The sequence below is a fragment of the Hyla sarda genome, chromosome 2, assembly GCF_029499605.1.
Source record: "Hyla sarda isolate aHylSar1 chromosome 2, aHylSar1.hap1, whole genome shotgun sequence".
NCBI lineage: Eukaryota > Metazoa > Chordata > Amphibia > Anura > Hylidae > Hyla > Hyla sarda.
This window is the reverse complement of record NC_079190.1, coordinates 76,961,240-76,988,540: the sequence shown is the minus strand read 5'-3', so window position 1 is coordinate 76,988,540 and position 27,301 is coordinate 76,961,240. Positions and strand designations below refer to the sequence as shown.

The following is a 27,301-nucleotide window of genomic DNA, read 5'->3' as shown; positions in this document are numbered from 1 at the left end:
GCCATCACGTTGTTACGAGCGCCGGCCATACAGGGGGATCTCTGAACGGAGAAGACATCGAGGAAGCAGGTAAGGTCCCCCCCGGTGTCCTGTAAGCACTTACCCGGCTATTCAGTCGGGCTGTTCGGGACCGCCGCGGTGAAATCGCGGCAGTCAAGAACAGCCCGACTGAACAGCCGGGTTAGTGTCACTTTCCCTTCAGACGCGGCGGTCAGCTTTGATCGCCGCGTCTGAAGGGTTAATACAGGGCATCACCGCGATCGGTGATGTCCTGTATTAGCCGCGGGTCCCGGCCGTTGATGGCCGCAGGGACCGCCGCGATAGGGGTGTATTCACCGTATAAGACGCAACGACTTTCTCCCCCCCCCCCCCAGTTTTGGGGAAGAAAAAGTGCGTCTTATACGGCGAAAAATACGGTAAATAAGGTCTTTATTAGTTTCTGCACTTTAGTTTTTTCCTCCTCGTCCTATAACAGCCATAACTCTTATTTTTCCATCTACAGACCCATATGAGGCTTGTTTTTTGTGGGGCCAAGTATACTTTGTAATGACACCTTTTATTTTTCCATAACTTATGCTCTGAAACCCAAAAAAAAAAAAAAAAAATTGTTGTTCTTTTTTTGTACACCATTCACCTTGTGGTCAAACTTACATATTATTTTGATTACACCAATACCAAATTTGTTTAGTTTCTGTCATGTTTTAATAATTAATTTTCTCTCTTTTTTTACGTATCCCTGACCCATATAATATTTATTTTTCTGTATACGGGGCTGTATGAGGGCTCATTTGTTGGGCTGTAATATGCTGTTTGTATCGGTATCAATTGGACTTTTGAACACTTTTTTACTTTATTTTTTCTGGGATATGATGTTATAAACATAAACCCAATTCTCTGATTTTTTTTTTTTTTTTTACGTTAACGCCATTTACCGTACAGGATATATAAGTTGGTCCGGCCCTGCTTGCCTGATACAGGGCTAAACCTATGAAAACATGTCCCGGGCGTCGGGCGATAGGATTTCCAAATCGCTGCAATAGCAATATATAAATCCTAAGCATCTGATCAGCGGGTGTCCAACCACTGGATCATTTAGATGGGATTCCTGTTCTGGAGGAGAGGCAGCGCGCACAATTGACTTTAGCTAAATTCACTGAGTACGGCACAGCCAACGATTGCAGAGTACAGAGCTCCGCTATAGACAATGAGTAGAGTGGTGGTCAAGTATGGGCACTGCAGCACCATTCAGATGGGAGCTTTAATATTCAAGTTCTCATGATCGCAGAGGGTCCCAGGGGTCAGACCACTTCGATCAGATAAGGAATAAATGTATATGGTGGCAATATCCCTTAAAAGGAGTACTCTGGCGAAAATATACTTTTCTCCTATTCAAAGGATAGGGGATAAGTAGCTGATCACGAGGAGTCCGACCGCTGGGGTCAGTGGATAAGAAAATTTTCCCCGGATTTCTCCTTTAATGGCATCTTGGTTGGACAGGTCCCTTTTATCTGATGAGTGGAGCCATCCAACCACTATCCCTTTAAAAATAGCTTTCTGGGAGTTTTAAATAAATAATCTAGCATTGCACGAACCTTTGTGCTTGTTGTGTGTTCTTTAACACTTTTTTTTTTTTATTCCAGCTACGGTATTTTTATATATTATTTTAATATCAGAGCCCAGTGGAGATGCATCATTAGGGGCAGCATGATAGGGAGGAGATCAGAGGCGGAGGGGTTGTCGCTGCCGGCCGAAGAACGGGAGTAGATGAGAAGAGCCCCCGCCCAGGTGACTACTTACGGGTGCGGCGGTGAAGAGTTTATAACTTCATATCCTCACTATCCCTGGGGGCAGGAACGTCCCCAGGGGATGGTGAGGACAATAATTTTACCCTATATAACGCTTTGCCAAGCATTATATAGGGTAAAATCTGTTGATTGGTTCCCTTTAAAAAGGCCTCTGAATAATGAAAGAAGCAATCTACTTGGTTGCTATGGGCAACTGGTCAATTTTTTCACTGCACCGAGTTTGATAAATCTCCCCCCATAGTGTGTATGTATCTCAGGACAAACTCCCAGCATGCACATGAGGGGCGGTTCTAGTCCTACAAAAGGTAGAACAGTGGCCTTCAAACTGTGGCCCTCCAGATGTTGCAAAACTACAACTCCCAGCATGCCTGGACAGCCAACGGCAGTAGAGTCACAGGTAAGGGATCACTATATTATTGTGTTTCTCCAAACAGTGTGCAAAACTACAACTCCCAGCATGCCCGGACAGCCAACGGCAGTAGAGTCACAGGTAAGGGATCACTATATTATTGTGTTTCTCCAAACAGTGTGCAAAACTACAACTTCCAGCATGCCCGGACAGCCAACGGCTGTCCGGGCATGCTGGGAGTTGTAGTTTTGCAACAGCTGGAGGGCCACAGTTTGAAGACCACTGAGGTAGAAGATGCAGTACTCTGGCTCCTCCCATTTCTCTCGATCATCTCTGAGATGTTCCAATGCCTAGATTGGGGGTCACCTGGAGTAAATTCAGATGATTGGAGAAGATTTGGAAAGCCACTGCCCTGTCTATATAAAGGTCTCACAGCTGACAATGCATATTAGAGCAACAACCAAGAAATGAGGTAGAAAGAGCTGCCTGTACAGCTCAGACAGGATTGTGTGGAGGAACAGATTTGGAGAAAGGTACAAAACCATTTCTGCAGCACTGAAAGAGCATATTGACCTCCATAATTCTTAAATGGAAGACATTTGTAACAACCAGAACTCTATGCTACAAAAAAATGCTTTAAAATGTATAATTTGCAACCAAAAATTTAGATGGTTTGGATTTTTCAGGACTTGTCGCATCATTTGCAGTAATGTGAAAACATTCCCAATCATTACCTGCAGTGTCATAACGTGACCTCGCAATCCTGGTGTCATGTGACTTGCCAACGACTTCTCAGCAATTTGCCTATTCTTTTTTGACGCTGACAGTAACCCCTTAGTACAAAATGCGGCATGAACAAAGGTATTCTCCCATAGAAGCTAAGGAATTCAACAATGGTGAAATGCGTGTGTAAGGCCCCTTTCACACTACAGGTACCTCCGTTATTACTCCCGGCAAAAAGTCTTGAAAACGGCTGTCAAAAAAATCCCATTCATGTCAATGGGATTTTTTGACCATCCTTTTGCATCAGTTATGTCCGTTTGTACTAATGTCAGTTATTTTTGCCGACACAAAAGACGGTGCATGCACTCATTTTTGGTCCGGCAAAAATTAAAAATTTAGAAAAGCTGTACGTTAAAATTTAACATTGAAGTCTATGGGAATGGGATGTTCAAAAATAATATCTGTTATCAGTTATTGTCAGTTTTTTTTTTTAGCTTTACAAAAAAAAAAAAAAAAAAAAAAGGTTACAAAGCTGATTAAAAAAATAAAAATAAAAACAAAACAATGTATGTAACTGGTAATAACGGATGAACAACATCAGGATTTTTAAGAAGAATTTTTTTAAAAAAATAACGGATTATTGTCATCAGTTATTACCAGTTATTGCATCGTTGTTGTTTTTTCATCTGTTATTGTAAAATAACGTCAGTAAAAAAAAGCAGGATGATACCTGTAGTGTGAAAGGGGCCTAAGGCTCTATAGAAGTGTTTGCTTCCAGCTGTTGCAAAACTACAACTACCAGTCAAAGACTGTCCGGGCATGCTGGGATTTGTAGTTTTGCAACAGCTGGGGGCACCCTGGTTGAGAACCACTGCCCTCTATTGACAGACAGAGGTCACTGTTATGACCCTGATCACGCCTGATGACTCTGCACCTACCACATTCCTATGAGTCACACGCAATTGCGTATTTACTCTCAGATTCACATCCGTAACATTGTATGACATATATTTTCCAAAACAAGAATTTATTAGGTAACTTCCTCCCCACCTCAACAGAATTACATATCCAAATCTATGGTGTTATTTCTTAAAGGGGTATTCCAGGCAAAAAAAATTTTTTTATTTTTTTATATTTTTTTTTTTATATATATATATATCAACTGGCTCCGGAAAGTTAAACAGATTTGTAAATTACTTCTATTAAAAAATCTTAATCCTTCCAATAGTTATTAGCTTCTGAAGTTGAGTTGCTATTTTCTGTCTAACTGCTTTCTGATGACTCACGTCCCGGGAGCTGTCCAGCTCCTATGGGGATATTCTCCCATCATGCACAGCTCCCGGGACGTGACATCATCATTGAGCAGTTAGACAGAAAACTTCAGAAGCTAATAACTATTGGAAGGATTAAGATTTTTTAATAGAAGTAATTTACAAATCTGTTTAACTTTCCGGAGCCAGTTGATATATATAAAAATTTTTTGCCTGGAATACCCCTTTAAATCCAGCACACGACTGCAATATACAGAAGGTGAAGCCTGAACAGACAGAACCAATTACCTTTTCTTTCTGACACAGGGTGCCCCCAACCAGGGTGCCTCCTGCTGTTGCAAAACGACAACTCCTAGCATGCCCGGACAGCCGAAGGCTGTCCGGGCATGCTGGGAGTTGTCGTTTTGCAACAGCAGGAGGCACCCTGGTTGGGAAACACTAACCTGATGAAAAGTAAATTAAAAGTTGCTCAGTTGCCCATAGCAACCAACTTTTTTTTTTTTTTTTTGTTCAGAGGCCTTTTTTTTTTTTTTTTAAATTAAAGAAGCAATCTAATTATTTGCTATGGACAACTGGTCAACTTTTCCATTGCAAAAGTTTTGATAAATTCCCCCCACGCCATCTTTTTTTTCTATTTTATAACCATTTAAAATACAGAATATCAAACAATCCAAACCGTCGGTGGAGGGTTCTACGGCTGCATTGTAGCGAGCACTTCCTCGGAAAATGTCCCAATCCTAATGTTTGTGTTGGCAACAAAACTGAACTCCGCTCGGCTTTGGGCGAATCCTGTTCTTTGCTCCCGGATGGCTGTAAAATCCCATAATACGGAGTAGAGATCCCAAAATGTGGCAGAACTACAATTCCCAGCATGCCCCGACACAGCGCTAATGCTAGGATTGGTGACAGCTGGATGTGTCACTGCAATGCCAGTGCCACCATATGGCAGTGCCACCTCAGCATATAGATGCCCCTTTCTGTGCGCACATATAATTCTATCACAAACATGACCCGATTTAGCGCCTGTGACTAGTACACAATCTTCTGGCAATCCAGCTGTCACAGAACTACAACTCCCATCATGTCCTGACAGCCACATGATGCATTCAGCTCACACAGCCGTGTCACCCAAACTGCAGCAATCCAGCTGTTACAAAACTACATCTCCCAGCATGCCCCTGTAGTAGTTTCGCAACAGCTGGAGAGCCACAGGTAGGGGGATCACTATATTACTGATTCTCCAACCAGTGTGCAAGACTACAACTCCCAGCATGCCCCTGTAGATTTGCAACGGCAGTAGAGTCACAGGTAAGGGATCACTATATATTACTGTGTTTCTCCAAACAGTGTGCAAAACTACAACTCCCAGCATGCCCGGACAGCCAACGGCTGTCCGGGCATGCTGGGAGTTGTAGTTTTGCAACAGCTGGAGACACCCAGGTTAGGAAACACTGTAATATTATAACACGGCCATGCATTCTCTTTCGCTTTCATTTACAGAAGACTCCAGTGATCTCCTCCATCTTTTATAAGACGCAGAGGCCTATGTCGATTTGTGTTCACAGTGTGCGTTTTTTGGATACTAACGCACAGTGTGAACACAACCTTAGTTCGCAATGTTGTGTCCGTATGGTCACCGGTGCCCCCTCCACGTCAACAAGAACGTCGTTACCAGTCAGTTATGTGTACTGAGGCTACATAAAGGTACACGGTATACACACACACATACGTGAGCTCGCAGTATACAGCACACGGTATATACACATGATCTCGCAGTATACAGCACACGGTATACATACATACGTGAGCTCGCAGTGTATACAGCACACGGTATATACACATGAGCTCGCTTTATACAGCACATGGTATATACACATGAGCTCGCAGTATACAGCACACGGTATATACACATGAGCTCGCTTTATACAGCACACGGTATATACACATGAGCTCGCAGTATAAAGTACACGGTATATACACACATACGTGAGCTCGCAGTGTATACAGCACACGGTATATACACATGATCTCGCTGTATACAGCACACGGTATATACACATGATCTCGCAGTATACAGCACACGGTATATACACATGATCTCGCAGTATACAGCACACGGTATATACACACATGATCTCGCAGTATACAGCACACGGTATATACACACATGATCTCGCAGTATACAGCACACATGATCTCGCAGTATACAGCACACGGTATATACACACATGATCTCGCAGTATACAGCACACGGTATATACACACATGATCTCGCAGTATACAGCACACATGATCTCGCAGTATACAGCACACGGTATATACACACATGATCTCGCAGTATACAGCACACGGTATATACACACATGATCTCGCAGTATACAGCACACGGTATATACACACATGATCTCGCAGTATACAGCACACGGTATATACACACATGATCTCGCAGTATACAGCACACGGTATATACACACACATGATCTCGCAGTATACAGCACACGGTATATACACATGATCTCGCAGTATACAGCACACAGTATATACACATACATGATCTCGCAGTATACAGCACACGGTATATACACATGAGCTCGCAGTATACAGCACACGGTATACATACATACGTGAGCTCGCAGTGTATACAGCACACGGTATATACACATGAGCTCGCAGTATACAGCACACGGTATATACACATGAGCTCGCTTTATACAGCACACGGTATATACACATGATCTCGCAGTATACAGCACACGGTATATACACATGATCTCGCAGTATACAGCACACGGTATATACACATGATCTCGCAGTATACAGCACACGGTATATACACATGATCTCGCAGTATACAGCACACGGTATATACACATGATCTCGCAGTATACAGCACACGGTATATACACATGAGCTCGCAGTATACAGCACACGGTATATACACACATGATCTCGCAGTATACAGCACACGGTATATACACACATGATCTCGCAGTATACAGCACACGGTATATACACACATGATCTCACAGTATACAGCACACGGTATATACACATGATCTCGCAGTATACAGCACACGGTATACATACACATACGTGAGCTCGCAGTGTATACAGCACACAGTATACATACATACGTGAGCTCGCAGTGTATACAGCACACGGTATACATACATAGGTGAGCTCGCAGTGTATACAGCACACAGTATATACACACATACGTGAGCTCGCAGTGTACTGTATACAGCACACGGTATATACACATGAGCTCGCTTTATACAGCACACGGTATATACACATGATCTCGCAGTATACAGCACACGGTATATACACATACATGATCTCGCAGTATACAGCACACGGTATATACACATGATCTCGCAGTATACAGCACACGGTATATACACATACATGATCTCGCAGTATACAGCACACGGTATATACACATACATGATCTCGCAGTATACAGCACACGGTATATACACATGAGCTCGCAGTATACAGCACACGGTATATACACATACATGATCTCGCAGTATACAGCACACGGTATATACACATACATGATCTCGCAGTATACAGCACACGGTATATACACATACATGATCTCGCAGTATACAGCACACGGTATATACACATGAGCTCGCAGTATACAGCACACGGTATATACACATATGTTAGGCCAGGCCGCTGTTATATTCTACACCGTACTGCGTGTGTTCCGGGAAAGGCCTGGTATACAATAGAGGGAACAGGGGGCAGCACCGCGAGGTCGTCACCGCACCCCCCACTCCTCCGGGTAACCCCCGTCCCCAAACAGCCGTCACCTCTCACCTGTATCCGGACCACAAGCCTCGATGTCGCCTTTCTGTTTGTCCCTTCGCTTCCGCCGTACGTGTCACACCACCAGATACCAGCACTATAGGCCCCGCCCCTCACCACTTTTGTTCCCACTGCAAGAGGGGCGTCGTGTTACGTCTGCAGACACAACTGCATTCTGTATCGCCCCGCCATTGGCTGTCCGACACGTCACTAATCAAACGCCATCCAATCAGAATCACCCATAGGTGACCTTCCTCCTGCTATGTTTTGATGCTACAACAGCGCCCCTAGTGTAGGTATATGGGCGTTGTTTATCTGCGTAGGATTGCTGTTGGATTTCAAACGCTTTCATCACGAGGCTGAAGTTGGTTTCTTATTCACTGAAGTTGGTTTCTTATTCGAGCATTGTCTTATAGATAACTATGACTAAAATAAACCCTTTCTCCTCTTATTTCCCTGCAGTAAACCTGTTTTTTATTCATAAATGCTGAATATTACTTGGGAACAATCGAATTCAGAAGAAAAATCTAGATTGTTTGTGTTTTTGTTAAGAAAAACGATAGTAAAAAATGGATGAAAAAATATGCGTTTAGAAGTAAATAATTAATTTAAGGGGTTAAACGCGGTTGGGCCACTGACCTAAGAGTTGAAAAATAAAGAGTAAGGGCCCCTCCATAATACCCAACCATATCCAACCTGGCCCAAACAGTGGTATTGGCAAGAAAACAGGTGCTAATCTTGCCAACTTTATAAATTTTCACTATTTTGAACAAGAAACTGGTGATTTCGAGGGGTTAAACGCTGTTGGGCCACTGAAATAAGGGTGGAAATATAAAGAGTTAGGGCCCCTCCATAATATCCAACTGTATCCAGCTTGGCCCAAACAGTGGATTGGCATTAAAACAGGTGCCAACCTTGTCAACTATATACATTTTCTACATTTTGAATAAGTAACTAGTAATTTTAAGGGGTTAAACGCTGTTGGGCCACTGACCTAAGGGATAAAAATAAAGAGTAAGGGCCCCTCCATAATACCCAACCATATCCACCCAACTACATACATTTTCTACATTTTGAATAAGTAACTAGTGATATGATAGTGAGGTAAGAAATAAGAAGAATAATGGCCCCCATGTTATCTCCAAAAAGGTAGTGGCCAAAAAACAAATGCTGTTATTTTTTGGTGTGGAAGGGCATCTTTGTATTACATAAGGAGAAATTTTCATTGAGTGCTCAAATCTGCCCGGACTGTACAGCCCCAACACCCCCCACTCCAGTCAGACATGAGCGCGGCTGTGGTATTGCCCGGCCCCTGAAGCCATATCGCTTGTTGTCCCCCTTTAAAAGCGACCTTGGTTACTCCTTTGGAAAGGAGAAAAATCTCTGTGTCAAGAACTCCATGAGGAAAAACCACTACGGTAGAATATGAGTGGGCTCAGCAACATCTATTTGAAAAAAGGGGTGCTGCTATACGTATCAAATGTAGCACAATATCCAAAAGAAAAAGAAACACGTAAAACAGCACACACCCATATTAATGATATATCAAAAATCCTTTTATTAATACATATATCAAAAAGACAGACAATGTCATTAAAAACACTTAAAAAGGCCAATAAAAGTCAACCGCACAAAACGGTTCCGTTGCCCGTCAGCAACTTCCTCAGGGGTGTTGTGCCTCTATCTTCTTACATCTGTCTTATATATACTACATAATCAACTTAAAGGAGTACTCCGGCGTGCACTTTTTTCATTTTATCCCGTCCGGGCTGCAAAATAAAAGAAAACACACTTTATCTTACCTGCCAACGAGCCCCCAGAGCTCCGGTACAGGTGTTCGGTCCCCGGGCTGTATTCTTCTTACTTCCTGTTAGCCCGACACGTCACACGGAGCTTCAGCCTATCACTGGCCGAGGCGGGACATCGCTGCGGCCGGTGATAAGCTGAAGCTCCGTGTGACGTGCCGGGCTAACAGGAAGTAAGAAGAATACAGCCCGGGGACCCAACACCTGTACCGGAGCTCCGGGGGCTCGTTGGCAGGTAAGATGAAGTGTGTTTTCTTTTATTTTGCAGCCCGGACGGGATAAAATGAAAAAAGTGCACGCCGGAGTACTCCTTTAATTACAAAAATCTGTTTAACCAGAAGGAGATACCTGTGAGTCTCTGTGGTCTCATGTCCGAGCGCTGCCACTCGCTTGTACTTCCGGATACTATGCAGATCACATCCGTTACATCATACATCGAGCACGCATGCGCACTCCATATTACAGGCTTCGCTGCATGCGCTTGCGCAAATGCACCCAAGCCTCTTTCAGGTCCGCATCAGCCTATCTTCACTCTATACTCCTATCATTCATTCATTCACAGGCTGCGCCCCAACATGCCTATATGTGTGCTAACCTATACCTGTGTGTTCTTACCATTATATGCGCACACTGATGCATCCATTCATCTCCCCATGTATGTATATCACCAAACATCACACTCTTCAAGAGCAATAGTCCCTCAACAATATATACCAATAGGCAGATCGTATGTTAGTCACATATATATATAAAGATGCACATAATACGTTCTAAATAAATTTGCAAGATTATTACCCTGAACAATCAAAGCTCAGAGATTATACTGAGTGGCATACTATTATATAATATGTGATACAGCCAAAATTAACAAAAACTACAAATCCTATAGGGGACCATCCATAGAAGTGCATACACACAATAATGGTAGCCAAATTTATACAAGGCATAATGTGATCCATCTTAGACACAACAGTATTTATATTCTTTACTAAAATGGACAGAAGAAAAAAGATTAGTATCTAATAGATAAATATGTAAATAAGTAGCATAATATATGAGTATAAATATGTACATACATGGAAGAACCCCACATGACACTTAATCCACATATATACATCTGGGCACATCTGGACATATTTAAGAGTGAGTACACGGCTTACTAGACTACAACTAACAAGTGTCAGATACCATAGTGACAAAACTAAATCATATCCATATACAATATACTATATCAATATATACCCATATCCATAAATACATAATTTCATGCAATATTCCATAATTAGACCCATAATATACAATATTTTTCATATCCAAGTGTTTTTGGATGTAGTATCCAAGTGTTTTTGCTATACATGAACATCTGTGTTCATCCCTTTGCACACTCCCCATATCTCAAACCATGTATAAAATTAATAAAAAACAAATATATATATATATATATATATATATATATATATAAAAAAAAACAATTCAATTATTTTCTCAAGTGTTGCCATAATTAATAATGCCCAATTAACCGTGACCATAGTGTAGAGCCCATAGTGTAAAACCCATACTCCCATCTATAACCCATATGGGATACCTACCTGCTCATATATAATACTATTAATATATGATTATCATAATATTCAGTCAAGGACATAGATCATATGCAATATACAATATATATAATGCAGTTGGGCATAGCCCCAACCGATTCATTTAACTGTGGTACCCATTGCCGACGGCTCAATCATATGAGGTAATCATATGAGGTAGTGTGACTAGGGGGACCGCTCCATTCAATATAAATCTTCCATTACCTCTCACCATCCAATCTCCCACAGGGAATATATCCCTCAGAGCTTATATAGGAGGATGTGTCCCTCAGAGTTTGTGTGGGAGGATGTAAGCAGTCTCGAGGGACAAAAATAATCCAGATCCATAATATCTTGTGTTCCCCATCACATAAGAGCGCATTCCGCATTACTCCCAAGCATAGCATGTCCTAGGGAATCCAAATTTCGATCTCTCTGTGGCCAGGATCGCATTTAGATGTCCTCATCACTCCAATTCCTCCAATCCTTGTCTATCTCGCTATATTATCATATAGATGTTATTCAAGATGTTCACCAACATGTACCCTAGAACATCAATATATATAGCCATTAATATATATATATATATATATATAGCCATTAATATATATATATATATATATATATATATATATATATATATATATATATATATATAAAAATGAGTACAAACATTTCCAGATGCTCTCCTTTACCAGTCCCATGTCTGGGAGTCTGATGTTTTTAATTACCAATAGATGCTATGATTCCACATAGTTTGATGTATTAAACCTGGAATTTATGTGGTGTTCATATACGTGGACAAATATAATGGATGTGTGCGTCCCCAATTTATTAACCTGTTGGGGACGAAGGGCGTATCCATACGCCCTTGCGTCCCGGTACTTAAGGACGAAGGGCGTATCCATACGCCCGTGGGAATTTCGGTCCCCGCCGCGCGGGTACCGGACCGGGGTAACTGCTGATATCGATCAGCAGGCACCCCGTGTAAATGCCCAGGGGGGTCATTAGACCCCCCCCCATGTCGGCGATCGGCGCAAATCGCAAGTGAATTCACACTTGCGATTTGCACCGATTCTGGGTCATACGAGTCTATGGTGACCCGGAATTATAAGGGGGATCGCGGTTGTCTGAGACACCCACGATCCCCCTTCAGGGATAGGAGTGAGGTGGCAATAACAGATCGGGGGCGGGGGGGCTTTACTTTCGTTTTCCTTGTCCTGCCCACCCACAATAGGCGGGCCAGAACGGGGAAAACGAAGAGGACCGGGTGCCGACGTCCACTTACCCGTCCGGAGGCAGCAGAGCGACGGTGATTGGCGGGCGGCAACGGAGATCTGTGGGCGGCAGGCAGCAGAAGAGGACGGCCCCCTGGATGCGACGGAAGCCGGTAAGTTGCCTAGCAACATCTAGAGGACTACAGTCTGAGACTACTATAGTGGTCTCTAGACTCTAGCCCTCCAGATGTTGCAAAACTACAACTCCCAGCATGCCCAGACAGCTGTTTGCTGTGTGGGCATGCTGGGATTTGTAGTTTTGCAATAGCTGGAGGTCTACAGTTTAGAGACCACTGCACAGTGATCTCTATACTGCCCTCTAGATCTTGCAAAACTACAACAGCTGTCTCGGCATGCTGAGAGTTGTAGTTGCGTACCTCCAGCTGTTGCATAACTACATCTCCCAACATGCCCTTCTGTGATCAGTACATGCTGGGAGTTGTAGTTTTGCAACAGCTGGAGGCACACTGGTTGGAAAATACTGAGTTAGGTAACAGAACCTAACTGAATGTTTTCCAACCAGTGTGCCTCCAGCTGTTGCAAAACTACAACTCCCTGCATGCACAGTCTGTCAGTACATGCTGGGAGTTGTAGTTTTGAAACAGCTGGAGGTTTGCACCCCCATGTGAATGTACAGGGTACATTCACACAGGCAGGTTTACAGTAAGTTTCCTGCTTCAATTATGAGCTGCGGCAAATTTTTCGCCGCAGCACAAATTCCGAGCGGGAAACTCACCATGACCCGCCAGTGCGAATGTACCCTAAAAACACTACACTACACTAACACATAATAAAGGGTAAAACACTACATAAACACCCCCTTACACTGTACGCCCCCCCCCCCCCCCAATAAAAATGAAAAATTTATTGTACGGCAGTGTTTCCAAAACGGAGCCTCCAGCTGTTGCATAACAACAACTCCACGCATTTCTGGACAGCCACTGACCGTCCAGGCATGCTGGGAGTTTAGCAACAGCTGGAGACACCCTGTTTGGGAATCACTGGCGTAGAATACCCCTATGTCCACCTCTATGCAATCCCTAATTTAGTCCTCAAATGCGCATGGCGCTCTCTCACTTCGGAGCCCTGTCGTATTTCAAGGAAACAGTTTAGGGCCACATATAGGGTATTTCCGTACTCGAGAGAAATTGCACTACAAATTTTGGGGGGCTTTTTCTCCTTTTACCCCTTATGAAAAGGAAAAGTTGGGGTCTACACCAGCCTGTTAGTGTAAAAAAACTTTTTTTTACACTAAAATGCTGGTGTTGCCCTTTACTTTTTATTTTCCCAAGAGGTAAAAGGAAAAAAAAAAAAAAAAAAAGACCCCCAAAATTTTTAACGCAATTTCTCCTGAGTATGGAAATACCCCATATGTGGGCGTAAAATGCTCTGCAGACGCACAACAAGGCTCAGGAGTGAGAGCGCACTATGTACATTTGAGGCCTAAATTGGTGATTTGCACAGGGTTGGCTGATTTTACAGCCGTTCTCACATAAACGCAAAAAAAACTAATTAAACGCAAAAAAACAAATACCCACATGTGACCCCATTTTGGAAACTACACCCCTCACGGAATGTAATAAGGGGTACAGTGAGCATTTACGCCCCACAGGTGCCTGACAGATTTTTGGAACAGTGGTCAGTGAAAATTAAAAATGTTATTTTTTTATTTGCACAGCCCACTGTTCCAAAGATCTGTCAAACGCCAGTGGAGTGTAAATGCTCACTGTACCCCTTATTACATTCCGTGAGGTGTGAAGTTTCCAAAATGGGGTCACATGTGGGGGGGTCCACTGTTCTGGCACCAAGGGGGCCTTTGTAAATGCACATGGCCCCCGACTTCCATTCCAAACAAATTATCTCTCTAAAAGCTCAATGGCGCTCCTTCTCTTCTGAGCATTGTAGTGCGTTCGCAGAGCACTTGACGTCCAAACATGGGGTATTTCCATACTCAGAAGAAATGGGGTTACAAATTTTGGTGGCCATTTTCTCCTGTTACCCCTTGTAAAAAAAAAAGTTACATTTGGGGAAAAAACAGCATTTTAGTGAAAACATTTTTTTTTTAAATTTACACATCCAAATTTAACAAAAAGTTGTCAAACACCTGTGGGGTGTAAAGGCTCACCGTATCCCTTGTTACGTTCCTTGAGGGGTGTAGTTTCCATAATAGTATGCCATGTGGGGGTTTTACTGTCCTGGCACCATAGGGGCTTCCTAAATGTGACATGCCCCCCAAAAACCATTTCAGAAAAACTCACTCTCCTAAATCCCATTGTTGGTCCTTCCCTTCTGAGCCCTCTACTGCGCCCGCCGAACACTTGGCATACACATATGAGGTATTTTCTTACTCGAGAGAAATTGGGTTACAATTTGAGAGGATTTTTCTCCTTTTACCCCTTGTAAAAATTCAAAAACTGGGTCTACAAGAACATGCGAGTGTAAAAAATGAAGATTTAGAATTTTCTTCTTCACTTTGCTGCTATTCCTGTGATACACCTAAAGGGTTAACACACTTACTGAATGTCATTTTGAATACTTTGAGGGGTGCAGTTTTTATAATTGGGTCATTTATGGGGTATTTCTAATATCAAGACCCTTCAAATCCACTTCAAACCTGAACTGGTCCCTGAAAAATTCAGATTTTGAGAATTTTGCGAAAAATTGGAAAATTGCTGCTGAACTTTGAAGCCCTCTGATGTCTTCCAAAACTAAAAACATGTCAACTTTATGATGCAAATATAAAGTAGACATATTGTTTATGTGAATCAATATATAATTTATTTGGAATGTCTATTTTCCTTACAAGCAGAGAGCTTCAAAGTTAGAAAAATGCAAAATTTTCAAATTTTTAATCAAATTTTTGAATTTTTCACCAAGAAATTAGGCAAGTATCGACGAAAATTTACCATTAACATAAAGTAGAATATGTCACGTAAAAACAATCTCGGAATCAAATTGATAAGTAAAGGCATCCCAGAGTTATTAATGCTTAAAGTGACAGTGGTCAGATTTGCAAAAAATACTCCTGTCCTTAGGGTCATAATGGGCTCCGTCCCCAAGGGGTTAAGGGGGCACCTGCCTGGTCACTCCTTCATTGATCTTCCTGTGTCATCTTATTATACCTATGCTACATGAGACTACAGGTTGTATATGGGTTGTTGAAATAAATATACTACTATGTGGCAGTTTATATGTATATCATAGTGACGTTATTGACCTATTGTAATAGGCAGGTGCCCTGGGTGGGGTTCCCTTGCTGAGGGGGCTCTCCCCGTTTTGTGCGGTTGGCTGTTATTGGCCTTTTTAAGTGTTTTTAATGACATTGGGTGTCTTTTTGATATAAGTATTAATAAAAGGATTTTTGATATATACTTAATATGGGTGTGCGCTGTTTTACGTGTTTCTTTTTCTTTTGGATAAAGAACTCCATGAGGGACATTTATCAAGGGATTTTGAGGGTTTTTCTTTTTTGCTTACAAAAGTCGCTCGTGGGCCTAAGCAATTTTTTGTGTTATGTGTATAAGCATAAAATACCAATCAGCCTTACCTAAGCAATTTTCAGTTTTCACTTTGCTTTGGTCGAGAATTTATCAAGTGCGAAAATCGCACATAAGCAAAAAAAAAAAAAAAGTCGCAAAACCCTTTTAAAAAGTCGCTAGTGTAAGCAAGGTCAGACCTAGCTTAAAAAAAAACTAGATTTTGACAGGATTTTTAAAAGCCACACAACAAGTCGCAGGACATGCTGGGAGTTGTAGTTGTGCTCCTTGGGAAGATGATGTGCAAGCGACAAGCTTTTGGTGCTTTATGCCTCCACACAAAAAATTGCTTAGGCTCACAAGCGACTTTTGTAAGCAAAAAAGAAAAACCCTCAAAATCCCTTGATAAATGTCCCTTATGGAGTTCTTGACACAGAGATTTTTAACCAAGGTCGCTTTTAAAGGGGGACAACAAGCAATATTTTGTAACGATACAATATGTCTTCAGGGGCCGTACAATACCACAGCCGGGCTCATGTCTAAGTGGATGAGTCTTATTTTTTGGCCACTACCTTTTTGGATATAATATGGGGGCCATTATTCTTCTTATTTCTTCCCTCACTTTAGTGACCAATGGCGTTTAACCCCTTAAAATCACTAGTTACTTATTCAAAATGTAGAAAATGTATATAGTTGGCAAGGTTGGCACCTGTTTTCTTCCCAATCCACAGTTTAGGCCTTAGATCAGTGGCCCAAATGCAAATGAGAGCATTACATACTTTAGAATTCAAACGTAAAAAATCTGCTATAATTGGGTATATTTGGCAAGGAGGTAATGTTTGAGTGGCAATTGAAGTATTATGCGCGCCAATATCGGCAGGAGGAATGGGTTGCTCAGATTTCTCGAGCAACTATAAAGCAACAATCTTGAGTCAAATGAAAGTTTGGAAGCACATTCCAAAAGCAGCATGGGCACTAGCAGAAGTAGGTTTGATGGGTGTTCCGACCACCAAAATAGTTTTATGGCGCTCTTGAATTACCTGAATAGCCTGATCTCTATTGTCCAACAGCTAAAGCAAATCTTACAATATGGCTTCCTAAGCAAACAGAGAAGAGCATTGACACAGGCAGTCATGCCAAGGGGGGAGTCACTATGGCGGGAATGGCGGGACTAGGTAAGCATAGCTTTCTGCCCAGGGGAACACTTATGGGCAGCAGGGGAGACTTATAAACTTCATATCCTCACCATCCCTGCGGACAGGAACGTCCCCTGGGGATGATGAGGATGAAGATTTTACCATATATAACGCGTTTCCAAGCATTATTTATGGTAAAATATAATGCTTGGTTCACTTTAAAGCAAACCAATCATCATATTTTACCCTATATGACACTTGACAAAGCATTATATATGGTAAAATCTTTATCCACAGTATCCCCGGGGGATGTTCCTGTCTGCAGGGATGGTGAGGATATGAACTTATAAACTGCTCCCTGCCACGCCCTTAAATAGTCCCCTGGGTGGGGAGCTCCTCTCACCTAGTCCCATCTTCAGCCGGCAGCGACGCCCCCTCGGCTTGATTGACGGGCCGCGTCATCACTCTGCTCCGTCTGTTCAATGAGCACTGCGATGATGCAGCCCGTCAATCAAGCGTCGCTGCCGGCGAAAGACATGGGACTAGGTGAGAGGAGCTCCCCACCCAGGGGACTACTTAAAGGGCCGGCAGGGAGCATCTTATAAGTTCATATCCTCGCCATCCCTGGGTGAGGATAAAGATTTTACCCTATATAACACTTTGTTAAGCGTTATATAGGGTAAAATCTGATGATTGGTTCCCTTTAACAACCTACCTATTTGGAGCCTTTGTAACTTACCTATTTGGTTGACTTTAACTTTAAGGACCGGGCGTTTTTTGGTTTTTGCTCTTTCGTTTTTTTGCTCTTAAAATTTTGCACCTAAAAATCTGTATTATGGCTTATTTTTTGCACCACCAATTCTACTTTGTAATGATATCAGTCATTTTACCCAAAAATCTACGTCGAAACGGGAAAAAAAATCATTGTGCAACAAAATTTAAAAAATACATCCATTTTTTAACTTTTGGGGGCTTCCGTTTCTACGTAGTAAATTTTTCGGTAAAAATGACACCTTGTCTTTATTCTCTAGGTCCATATGGTTAAAATGATACCCTACTTGTATAGGTTTGATTTTGTATTGCTTCAGAAAAAAATCATAAACTACATGCAGGAAAATGTATACGTTTAAAATTGTCATCTTCTGACCCATATAACTTTTTTATTTTTCCGTGTTCAGGGCACTATGGGGGTTCATATTTTGCACCGTGATCTGAAGTTTTTGTCGGTACCATTTTTGCATTGATCGGACTTTTTGATCGCTTTTTATGAATCTTTTCATGATATAAAAAGTGACCAAAAATACGCTATTTTGGACTTTGGAATTTTTTGTGCGTTCGCCATTGACCTTGCAGTTTAATTAGTGGTACATTTTTTTAAATCTGACATTTCCGCACGCGGCGATACCACATATGTTTATTTTTTTTTTATTTACACTGTTTTTTTTATTATTGGAAATGCCGGGTGATTCAAACTTTTATTAGGGGAAGGGATAATTCAAAGGGTTAATGATTTTTTTATACTTTTCTTTTGCAATATTATAGACTCCATAGGGGGCTATAACATTGCATTTACTGATCTTTAACTGTGTTCAATGCATCTCCATAGGGATGCATTGATCAGGATTTTCGACGATTGATTGCTCAAGCCTGGATCTCAGGCTTGAAGCATTCAATCGGCGATCGGACGGCAGGAAGGAAGGTAAGAGACCTTCCTCCTGTAGTACAGCTGTTCAGGATGTCGCGATTTCACCGTGGCGATCCCGAACAGCTCCCTGAGCTAACCGGCACTTTTTACTTTCACTTTTAGCCGCATGGCTCAGCTTTGAGCGCGCGGCTAAAGAGTTAATAGTGCGCGGCACCGCAATCAGTGCCGCGCACTATTAAAGGCGGGTCCCGGCTTCACTATGACGCCGGGCCTGCCTTGATATGATGCGGGGTCACCGTGGGACCCCGCGTTATATCACGGGAGTGGGACCAAGGAAGTACTCAAACGTCCTTGGTCCTTAAGAGGTTAATGGGTAGAAAAATACACAGCAGCAAATACGCAGAAATATACAGCATATGTGACCATACCATCAAGGGGTTAAAATGCTCTAGCACAATTATAGATGGAATCTGATTGGTTGTTCAGGGAAAACATTGGTTTTTTTGAGCATTCGTGTTGCATGTTTCAGTGTGATAACAGTAGTGCAATACTTTGGCCACAAGGTGGCTCTGCAGTTCATTGTTGTGTTGTGTCAGCACACACATTTATAATATACTAGCTAAGTACCCGGCGATGCCCGGTTTTTCCTACCTTATCCTTGTGGGGAAGGAAAAACAACATTGGAGGAAGCTTTTGTCCTCATATCCCCTCCTCATATCCCAACCCCAAATCCCCTCCTCATATTCCGACCTCATATCCTGTCCTCATATCCCGACCTCATATTACGTAGTATTACATAGTTAGTACGGTCGAAAAAAGACATATGTCCATCAAGTTCAACCAGGGAATTAAGGGGTAGGGGTGTGGCGCGATATTGGGGAAGGGATGAGATTTTATATTTCTTCATAAGCATTAATGTTATTTTGTTCCAGGAATGTATCTAATCCTGTTTTAAAGCTGTTAATTTTTCCTGCTGTGACCAGTTCCTGAGGTAGACTGTTCCATAAGTTCACAGTTCTCAGGGTAAAGAAGGCGTGTCGCCCCTTGAGACTAAACTTTTTCTTCTCCAGACGGAGGGAGTGCCCCCTCGTCCTTTGGGGGGGTTTAACCTGGAACAGTTTTTCTCCATATTTTTTGTATGGGCCATTTATATACTTATATACGTTTATCAGATCCCCCCTTAAACGTCTCTTCTCAAGACTAAACAATTGTAACTCCTTTAATCGCTCCTTATAGCTAAGATGTTCCATGCCCCATATTAGTTTAGTCGCGCGTCTCTGCACCCTTTCCAGCTCCACAGTGTCCCTTTTATGGACAGGTGCCCAAAACTGAACAGCATATTCCAGGTGAGGCCGTACCAATGCTTTATAAAGGGGGAGTATTATGTCCCTGTCCCTTGAGTCCATGCCTCTTTTGATACATGACAATATCCTGCCGGCTTTGGAAGCAGCAGCCTGACATTGCATGCTATTCTGTAGTCTGTGATCTACAAGTACACCCAGATCCTTCTCTACCAGTGACTCTGCCAGTTTAATCCCCCCTAAGACATACGATGCATGCAGGTTATTAGTACCCAGATGCATAACTTTACATTTATCCACATTGAACCTCATTTGCCAAGTGGATGCCCAGACACTTAGTCTATCCAAGTCATCTTGTAACTTATACACATCCTCTATAGACTGTACCGTGCTACAAAGCTTGGTGTCATCTGCAAAGATAGAAACAGAGCTGTTAATACCATCCTCTATATCATTGATAAATAAATTAAACAACAGCGGGCCCAGTACAGAACCTTGGGGTACACCACTAATAACCGGGGACCAATCAGAGTACGAATCATTGACCACCACTCTCTGGGTACGATCCATGAGCCAGTGTTCAATCCAGTTACAAACTAAAGTTTCCAAGCCCAAAGACCTTAACTTACCTGTCAGACGTCTATGAGGGACAGTATCAAACGCTTTAGCAAAATCCAGAAACACTATATCCACAGCCATTCCTCTGTCAAGGCTTCTACTCACCTCTTCATAAAAGCAAATTAGATTGGTTTGACAACTTCTATCCTTAGTAAACCCATGCTGGCTATCACTTATAATACTATTATCCCCTATGTATTCCTGTATGTAATCCCTCATAAGTCCTTCAAACAATTTACCCACAATGCACGTTAAACTTACCGGTCTATAATTTCCTGGCGAAGACCTAGAGCCCTTTTTGAAGATTGGCACCACATTCTCCTTGCGCCAGTCCCTTGGCACAATACCAGACACCAGTGAATCTCTAAATATCATGAACAAGGGTACAGATATTACTGAACTTACCTCTCTAAGAACTCTTGGGTGTAGTCCATCCGGCCCTGGAGATTTGCTTACATTTACTTTACTTAACTTACCTTGTACCATCTCTACATTAAGCCAGTTCAGTACATTACATGATGTGTTACCAGCACTGACCTGTACATGATGTGTTACCAGCACTGACCTGGCCAATGTCAGCTCCTTCTTCCATAGTATATAAAGAACTAAAGAACCCATTCAGTAGCTCCGCCTTCTCTTGATCGCCTGTGACAACCTCCCCATTATCATTATTAAGGGGTCCTACATGCTCTGTCCTTGGTTTTTTTGCATTTATATATCTAAAAAAATATTTAGGATTAGTTTTGCTTTCTTTGGCCACCTGTCTCTCGTTTTGAATTTTTGCTGTTTTTATTAAATTTTTATAGATTTTATTAAGCTTATTGTACTGTTTAAATGTTATAGCTGACCCATCAGATTTGTATTTTTTGAAGGCTATTTTTTTTTGTTTATTGCTCTTTTAACATCATTTGTCAGCCATGTAGGATTTAGTTTTAATCGTTTATATTTGTTCCCCTTTGGTATATATTTAGCTGTATAGTTATTTAGAGTTGATTTAAAGATGTCCCGTTTACCTTCTGTATCAGTATTTGAGAACACCTCCCCCCAGTCTATGTCCTGTAGTGCAGCCCTCAGCCCAGGGAAGTTTGCCTTTTTAAAGGGTACCTCTCATCAAAAAAACTTTTGATATATTATAGATTAATGTATGCAGAATAACTTTACAATTGCATGTTATTAAAAAATATGCTTCATTCTATTTAATTTTCCACTTTGAAGAAATGACCACTAGGGGTCTCCCTACCAGTCCTGGCAGCAAGCATTTCAGACTCATGTTGGAGTCCTAAACACTACGAGCTGCCAGTCTGCTTTGTTCGCAAAGGAGAACACTCAGAGCTGCCAGCCTGCTTTGTTCACAGCCTGGTTGGCTGTGAACAAAGCAGGCTGGCAGCTCTGAGTGTTTAGGACTCCAGCATGAGTCAGAAATGCTTGCTGACAGGACTGATCGGGAAAAATACAATAGAAAGAAGCATATTTTTCATTAACATCCTATTGGAAAGTTTTTCAACATTCATTAATCTAAAATATATCAAAAGTTTATTTGATGGGAGGTACCCTTTAAAGTTATATGTTTTTGCCTTCCCCTCCTGTCTTTGTTTTCTACATTTTAAGTCAAAAGTAACTATATTGTGGTCGCTATTACCAAGGTTTTCCCGCACAGTTACATTACCAACCAGCTCTGCGTTGTTGGAAATGATCAGTCCTCATATCCCGTCCCCAAATCCCATCCTCATATACGGACCTCATATCCCGTATTCATATCTCGTCCCCATATCCAGACCTCATATCCCATCCTCATATCCTGACCCCATATACCGACCTCATATCCTGTCCCATATCCGACCTCATATTCCGACCTCATATCCCGACCATATCTCATCCTCATATCTCGTCCTCTTACCCTATATCTAATCCTCATTTCTAATCCTCATATCCCGTCCTCAGGTGGGGCTACTTTGTGGTAAAGATATTGTAAGCGGAAAATAAAAGGGGTGTGGCTTAACCCCTTAAGGACTCAGGGTTTTTCAGTTTTTGCACTTTCGTTTTTTCCTTCTTACCTTTTAAAAATCATAACCCTTTCAATTTTCCACCTAAAAATCCATATTATGGCTTATTTTTTGCGTCGCCAATTCTACTTTGCAGCGACATTAGTCATTTTACCCAAAAATGCACGGTGAAACGGAAAAAAAATCATTGTGCGACAAAATCGAAGAAAAAACGCCATTTTGTAGCTTTTGGGGGCTTCAGTTTCTACGCAGTGCATATTTCCCATAGGGACCTATAGGGACCATAGGGACCTATAACACTGCACACACTGATCTTTTACACAGATCACAGGCATGTATTAGGAGGCAGGTAAGGGCCCTCCCGGTGTCCTGCAAGCTGTTCGGGACGCCGCGATTTCACCGCGGCGGTCCCGAACAGCCCGACTGAGCAGCCGGGTCACTTTCACTTTCACTTTAGAAGCGGCGGTCAGCTTTGACCGCTGCTTCTAAAGGGCTAATGCCGCACATCGCCGCGAACGGCAATGTGTGGTATTAGCCGCGGGTCCCGCCCGTTGATGAGTGCTGAGACCGACGCGATATGATGCGGGATCACGGCGCGATCCCGCTTCATATCGCGGGAGCCGGCGCAGGACGTAAATATACGTCCTGCGTCGTTAAGGGGTTAAATGGTGGGCGTGTCTTTGCAAGATGGGGCATGGATTGTGGGGAGTGTGTGGCTTACCAGCCGGACTGACACATTCACCAGGAGATGCAGAGAGGAGCTTGTGGAGTGAGGTACCAGAAGTCCTATATACTTGCATGGGACATGAAACAAAAATAGGGGTAGGTTAGGGGTAAATTTAACTATTATATATTTTTATTGGACACATATTACAAGAAGCATGTGACCAAGTATTATTGAAATATCTCCAGCCATACAGAAGTTATGCTAGAACACACATTTTCCATAAATTTGCATTGGATTTTAAATAAAAACCCTGACTCTCACAAATGGGGGTGGGTAAGGGTTAAATTACCTATCCTATGTTTGTTGTTGACAATCTTTAGCTGTTTGGAAGTGATGCTGGAACATATACACACATTGTTATATATATATATATATATATATATATATATATATATATATATATAAATATATATATACACTGTAGATTTAACAATGTCCTTAAAAAAAAACTTTTGACATGTCGATTAGACATGTTTGAAGTTGTTGATCACATTGGGTTTTACTCCTGAGAGTTGTTGCGATTATGAGTTATTGACTAGGGAAGCAGGTAGCATTGTGCTCCACTCCCTGGCCAGCCAAGAGATTTCATACATTGCTCTGCACAGACTTCTAGAGAAATGTACAAATCTTTCGGGCGACAAGGGAGTGGAGCACAATACTGCCATCTTTCCCGGCTAATAACTCATGATCACAGTCGGTCTAATTATTGAGACCTTATGGGATCAACAAATTTTGACATGTCTGATCGACATGTCAAAAGTTGTTTTTAACTACAGTGATGCTTTAACACCTTATAGGGGTACTCCGCTGCTCAGCATTCGGAACAAAATGTTCTGAACGCTTACAGCCGGCACGGGGGCTAGTGACGTCACGGCCCTTCCCCCTCATCACGTAACACCCCGCCTCCTTAATGCAAATGTATGGGAAGGGGCGTGACGTTACGAGGGAGCGGGGCAGGGATATCACAAGCCCTTGGTTTAAATGTTCGGAACAAAATGTACAGCGGGGTACCCCTTCAAGGAAGCAGCATTGTTCAGTATTTGAAATCTAAGGATAGCATGTAATAGTCTCCCAAAAGGACAAAAAAAACTGTAAAAAAATAAGTTTTTAAAAAAAGTTAATAAATGTGAATGAACCCCTTTCCAAATAAAAGTTTAAATCCTCTCCCTTTTTCCATTTTATTTTAAAATAAAATGATGTAAACCAAAATAAATATAAACATATGTGATATCACTGTGTGCATAAATGTCCGAACTATTAAATTATGTTAATTAAACTGCACGATTAATGGCGTAAATGTAGAACAAAATATCAAAGTCCAGAATGACATAAGTTGGATCACTTCATATAGCAGAAAAAGTGATAAAAAGTGATCAAAATGAAAATGGTATCAATAGAAATTACAGTCCACAGCGCAAAACAATGATCTCTCATATAGGCCAGTATATAGAAAAATATAAAGAGGACAATATTAAGCATAATAAATTTCGTAGAAAAAGTTATAATTTTTTAAAAGCAGTAAAAAAAAACCTATATAAACTATCGTTGTAATCATACAGACCTACAGAATAAAGAGAATATGCCTTTTTTACTGAAAAGAAAGAAACGTGTAGAAATGAAAGCCCTCAAAATTACAAAATTGTATTCCGCCATGTAAAATCTGCTTTCCACATTCTGCACAAATATTAAATCAGTCTTATATTTTGCGAAATTCTATGGAGGAGTCCCAATTAAGTCAATGGATTTTGAGTTTCGGTGGAATTCTGTTTTCTGAGAACACAGAAATTCTGCTGAAATTGGAATTACCAATTCTGTTGAGCAAGCTTTGCTGAATGGAATTTTTTGCAGAATTTGGGAAATTTAGCTGAGTTTTCCTTTTTTTTTTCATTTTCAGTTTTTTCTTCTTACATTTCCATGTATTGAAAAATGAATATATATCTTTGTGGGGTGAAATGGAAAAAGAAAGTATTGGACCATTTGTGAGGGTTTCACCATGTGGTAAAAAAAACTCAAATTTTTTCAGCAGGTTAGTGTGATTACAGCAATACCCAAGTTATAGAGTTTTTGTTATGTTTTACTAAATAAAATAAAAAAAATAAAAACTTGTTTTAAAATATGTTTTGTGTCACCATATTTTGACCCATATTTTTCATCTATAGGGTTGTGTGAAGACAATTTTTTCTCAGAATGAACTGTAGTTTTCATTGATATTGCTTTGTATAGCAATCTAGATTAAAATCTTAGGCTTCTTTCACACTTCTCTCACAATGTGAGGCTTCGTTACAATGGACGTTAATGGCACAGAAGATCCCATTCACTTCAATGGGATTCCTCTAATGTTCGTTATTACACCCGTTATTCCGCTGGAAGATAGCGGGAGAAAAATACCGCTCGGGCACAATTTTTTCTACCGCTATCTTCTGATGGACCTGCTGCTGACGAACAGTAGCTGAAACATTTTACAGTGTGAAAGAAGCCTTAGATAGCAAGTGTATATGGGTCTCCTGACTCTCCCTAACACATGATGTCGGAAGAGAGAAGGATTGGGCATGTTGAACTTCAACTGCACCACCCTTTTGTACTCATTGAGACAAACCTAGACCAGAGGAGTCTGGCAGCAGCTGTACTTGTCTAATTCCAGTGTTCCCATAGACCCATTTTGGCCCATTGTTGTTACCTATGTGCTCCTTTTTAGCAGCAGCCTATGTGGGTAGCAGACTACAATTCCCATAATGCAGAGTTGTCCTCCTCCACCTCTGTTTCCCTGGCTGCTAAAGAGCAAATCTCCACACTCCAGGCCTCAAATATTGTGCTCCCTCACTACTGAGCCTCTCACATTACTTCCTTGTTCAACAGGGCTGGACTGGGCATTTTAGACTAAGCAGCCCATTTTTTTTCATGTGGGTTTGCTCGGACCCCTACCAATCACCTCGGTTCAGGCAGCTTTCCAACTGTTGCAAAGCTACAACTCCCATCATGTTTTGATAGCCTCAGGTATTATGGGAGTTGTAGTTTTTACTAACAGCTGGAGAGCCAAGTAACAACAGTAGAGAAGGGACAGTCAGACAGACTATACAGTGGTATATAGTGACTCACAGATTATGTCTTCTTTGTAGTCTTCATCTTGTCCAGACATCAGGACTTCTTCCAGAGCTACATCTTCCCTCTGCAGAGATTGACGGCCGGCCTGATATCATTGGCTCTATATGAAGACAATAATCATCATAACCCTGCCACACACTGTGCCCCCTGAATATAACAATGTCACATGCTGTGCCCTGAAAATAATACTGTCACCCCTCTACTGTCCTCCTCCAGACCGCTTTGTTGTCATCCTCTCTTTCCCTCCAGACCCCTAAGTCCTCCTCCAGACCCCTATGCCCACCGACATCCCTCTGTGTCCCCCTGACACCTATATCCTCCTCTAGACCCCTATGCCCCCTTAGACTCCTCTGCATCCTCCAGACCCCTATGTTCTCCTGCAGACCCCTCTATTCTCCTTCTTTAGACCCCTCTGTCCTCCTCCTTCAGACCCCTATGCCCCTCAGACTCATCTGTGTCCCCCAGACGCCTCTGTCCTCCCCCAGACCCTTATGTCCTCCTCGTCTTGACCCCTCTCTCCTCTTTCTCTAAACCCCTCTATCCTCATCCTTTAGTCCCCTGTGTCCTCCTCCTCCAGACCCTCAGTCCTTCTCCCCCAGATCGCTCTGTCCTCCTAGACCCCTCTGCCCCCTCCTCCAGACATGTCAGCATTCCTATCCCCCCA

The 27,301-nt window shown here is 41.9% G+C and overlaps 2 protein-coding genes across 3 annotated transcripts in view; one reads left to right on the top strand and one right to left on the bottom strand.

Annotated features, from left to right (window-relative positions):
* TMBIM6 (transmembrane BAX inhibitor motif containing 6) overlaps positions 1-8,285 on the bottom strand; it is a 33,284-nt gene extending 24,999 nt beyond the window's left edge. Inside the window, exon 1 of one of the 2 annotated variants that reach the window (XM_056562153.1) lies at positions 7,980-8,285. The gene's annotated coding sequence lies outside the window, so the exon portion shown is untranslated. Of the gene's footprint in view, positions 1-7,856; positions 7,882-7,979 lie in introns of those variants that run through there. The other variant, XM_056562154.1, reaches the window with a different exon arrangement.
* Positions 1-27,301, top strand: part of LOC130358635 (formin-like protein 3) — a 289,106-nt gene that overhangs the window by 103,057 nt on the left and 158,748 nt on the right. The window lies entirely within an intron of this gene.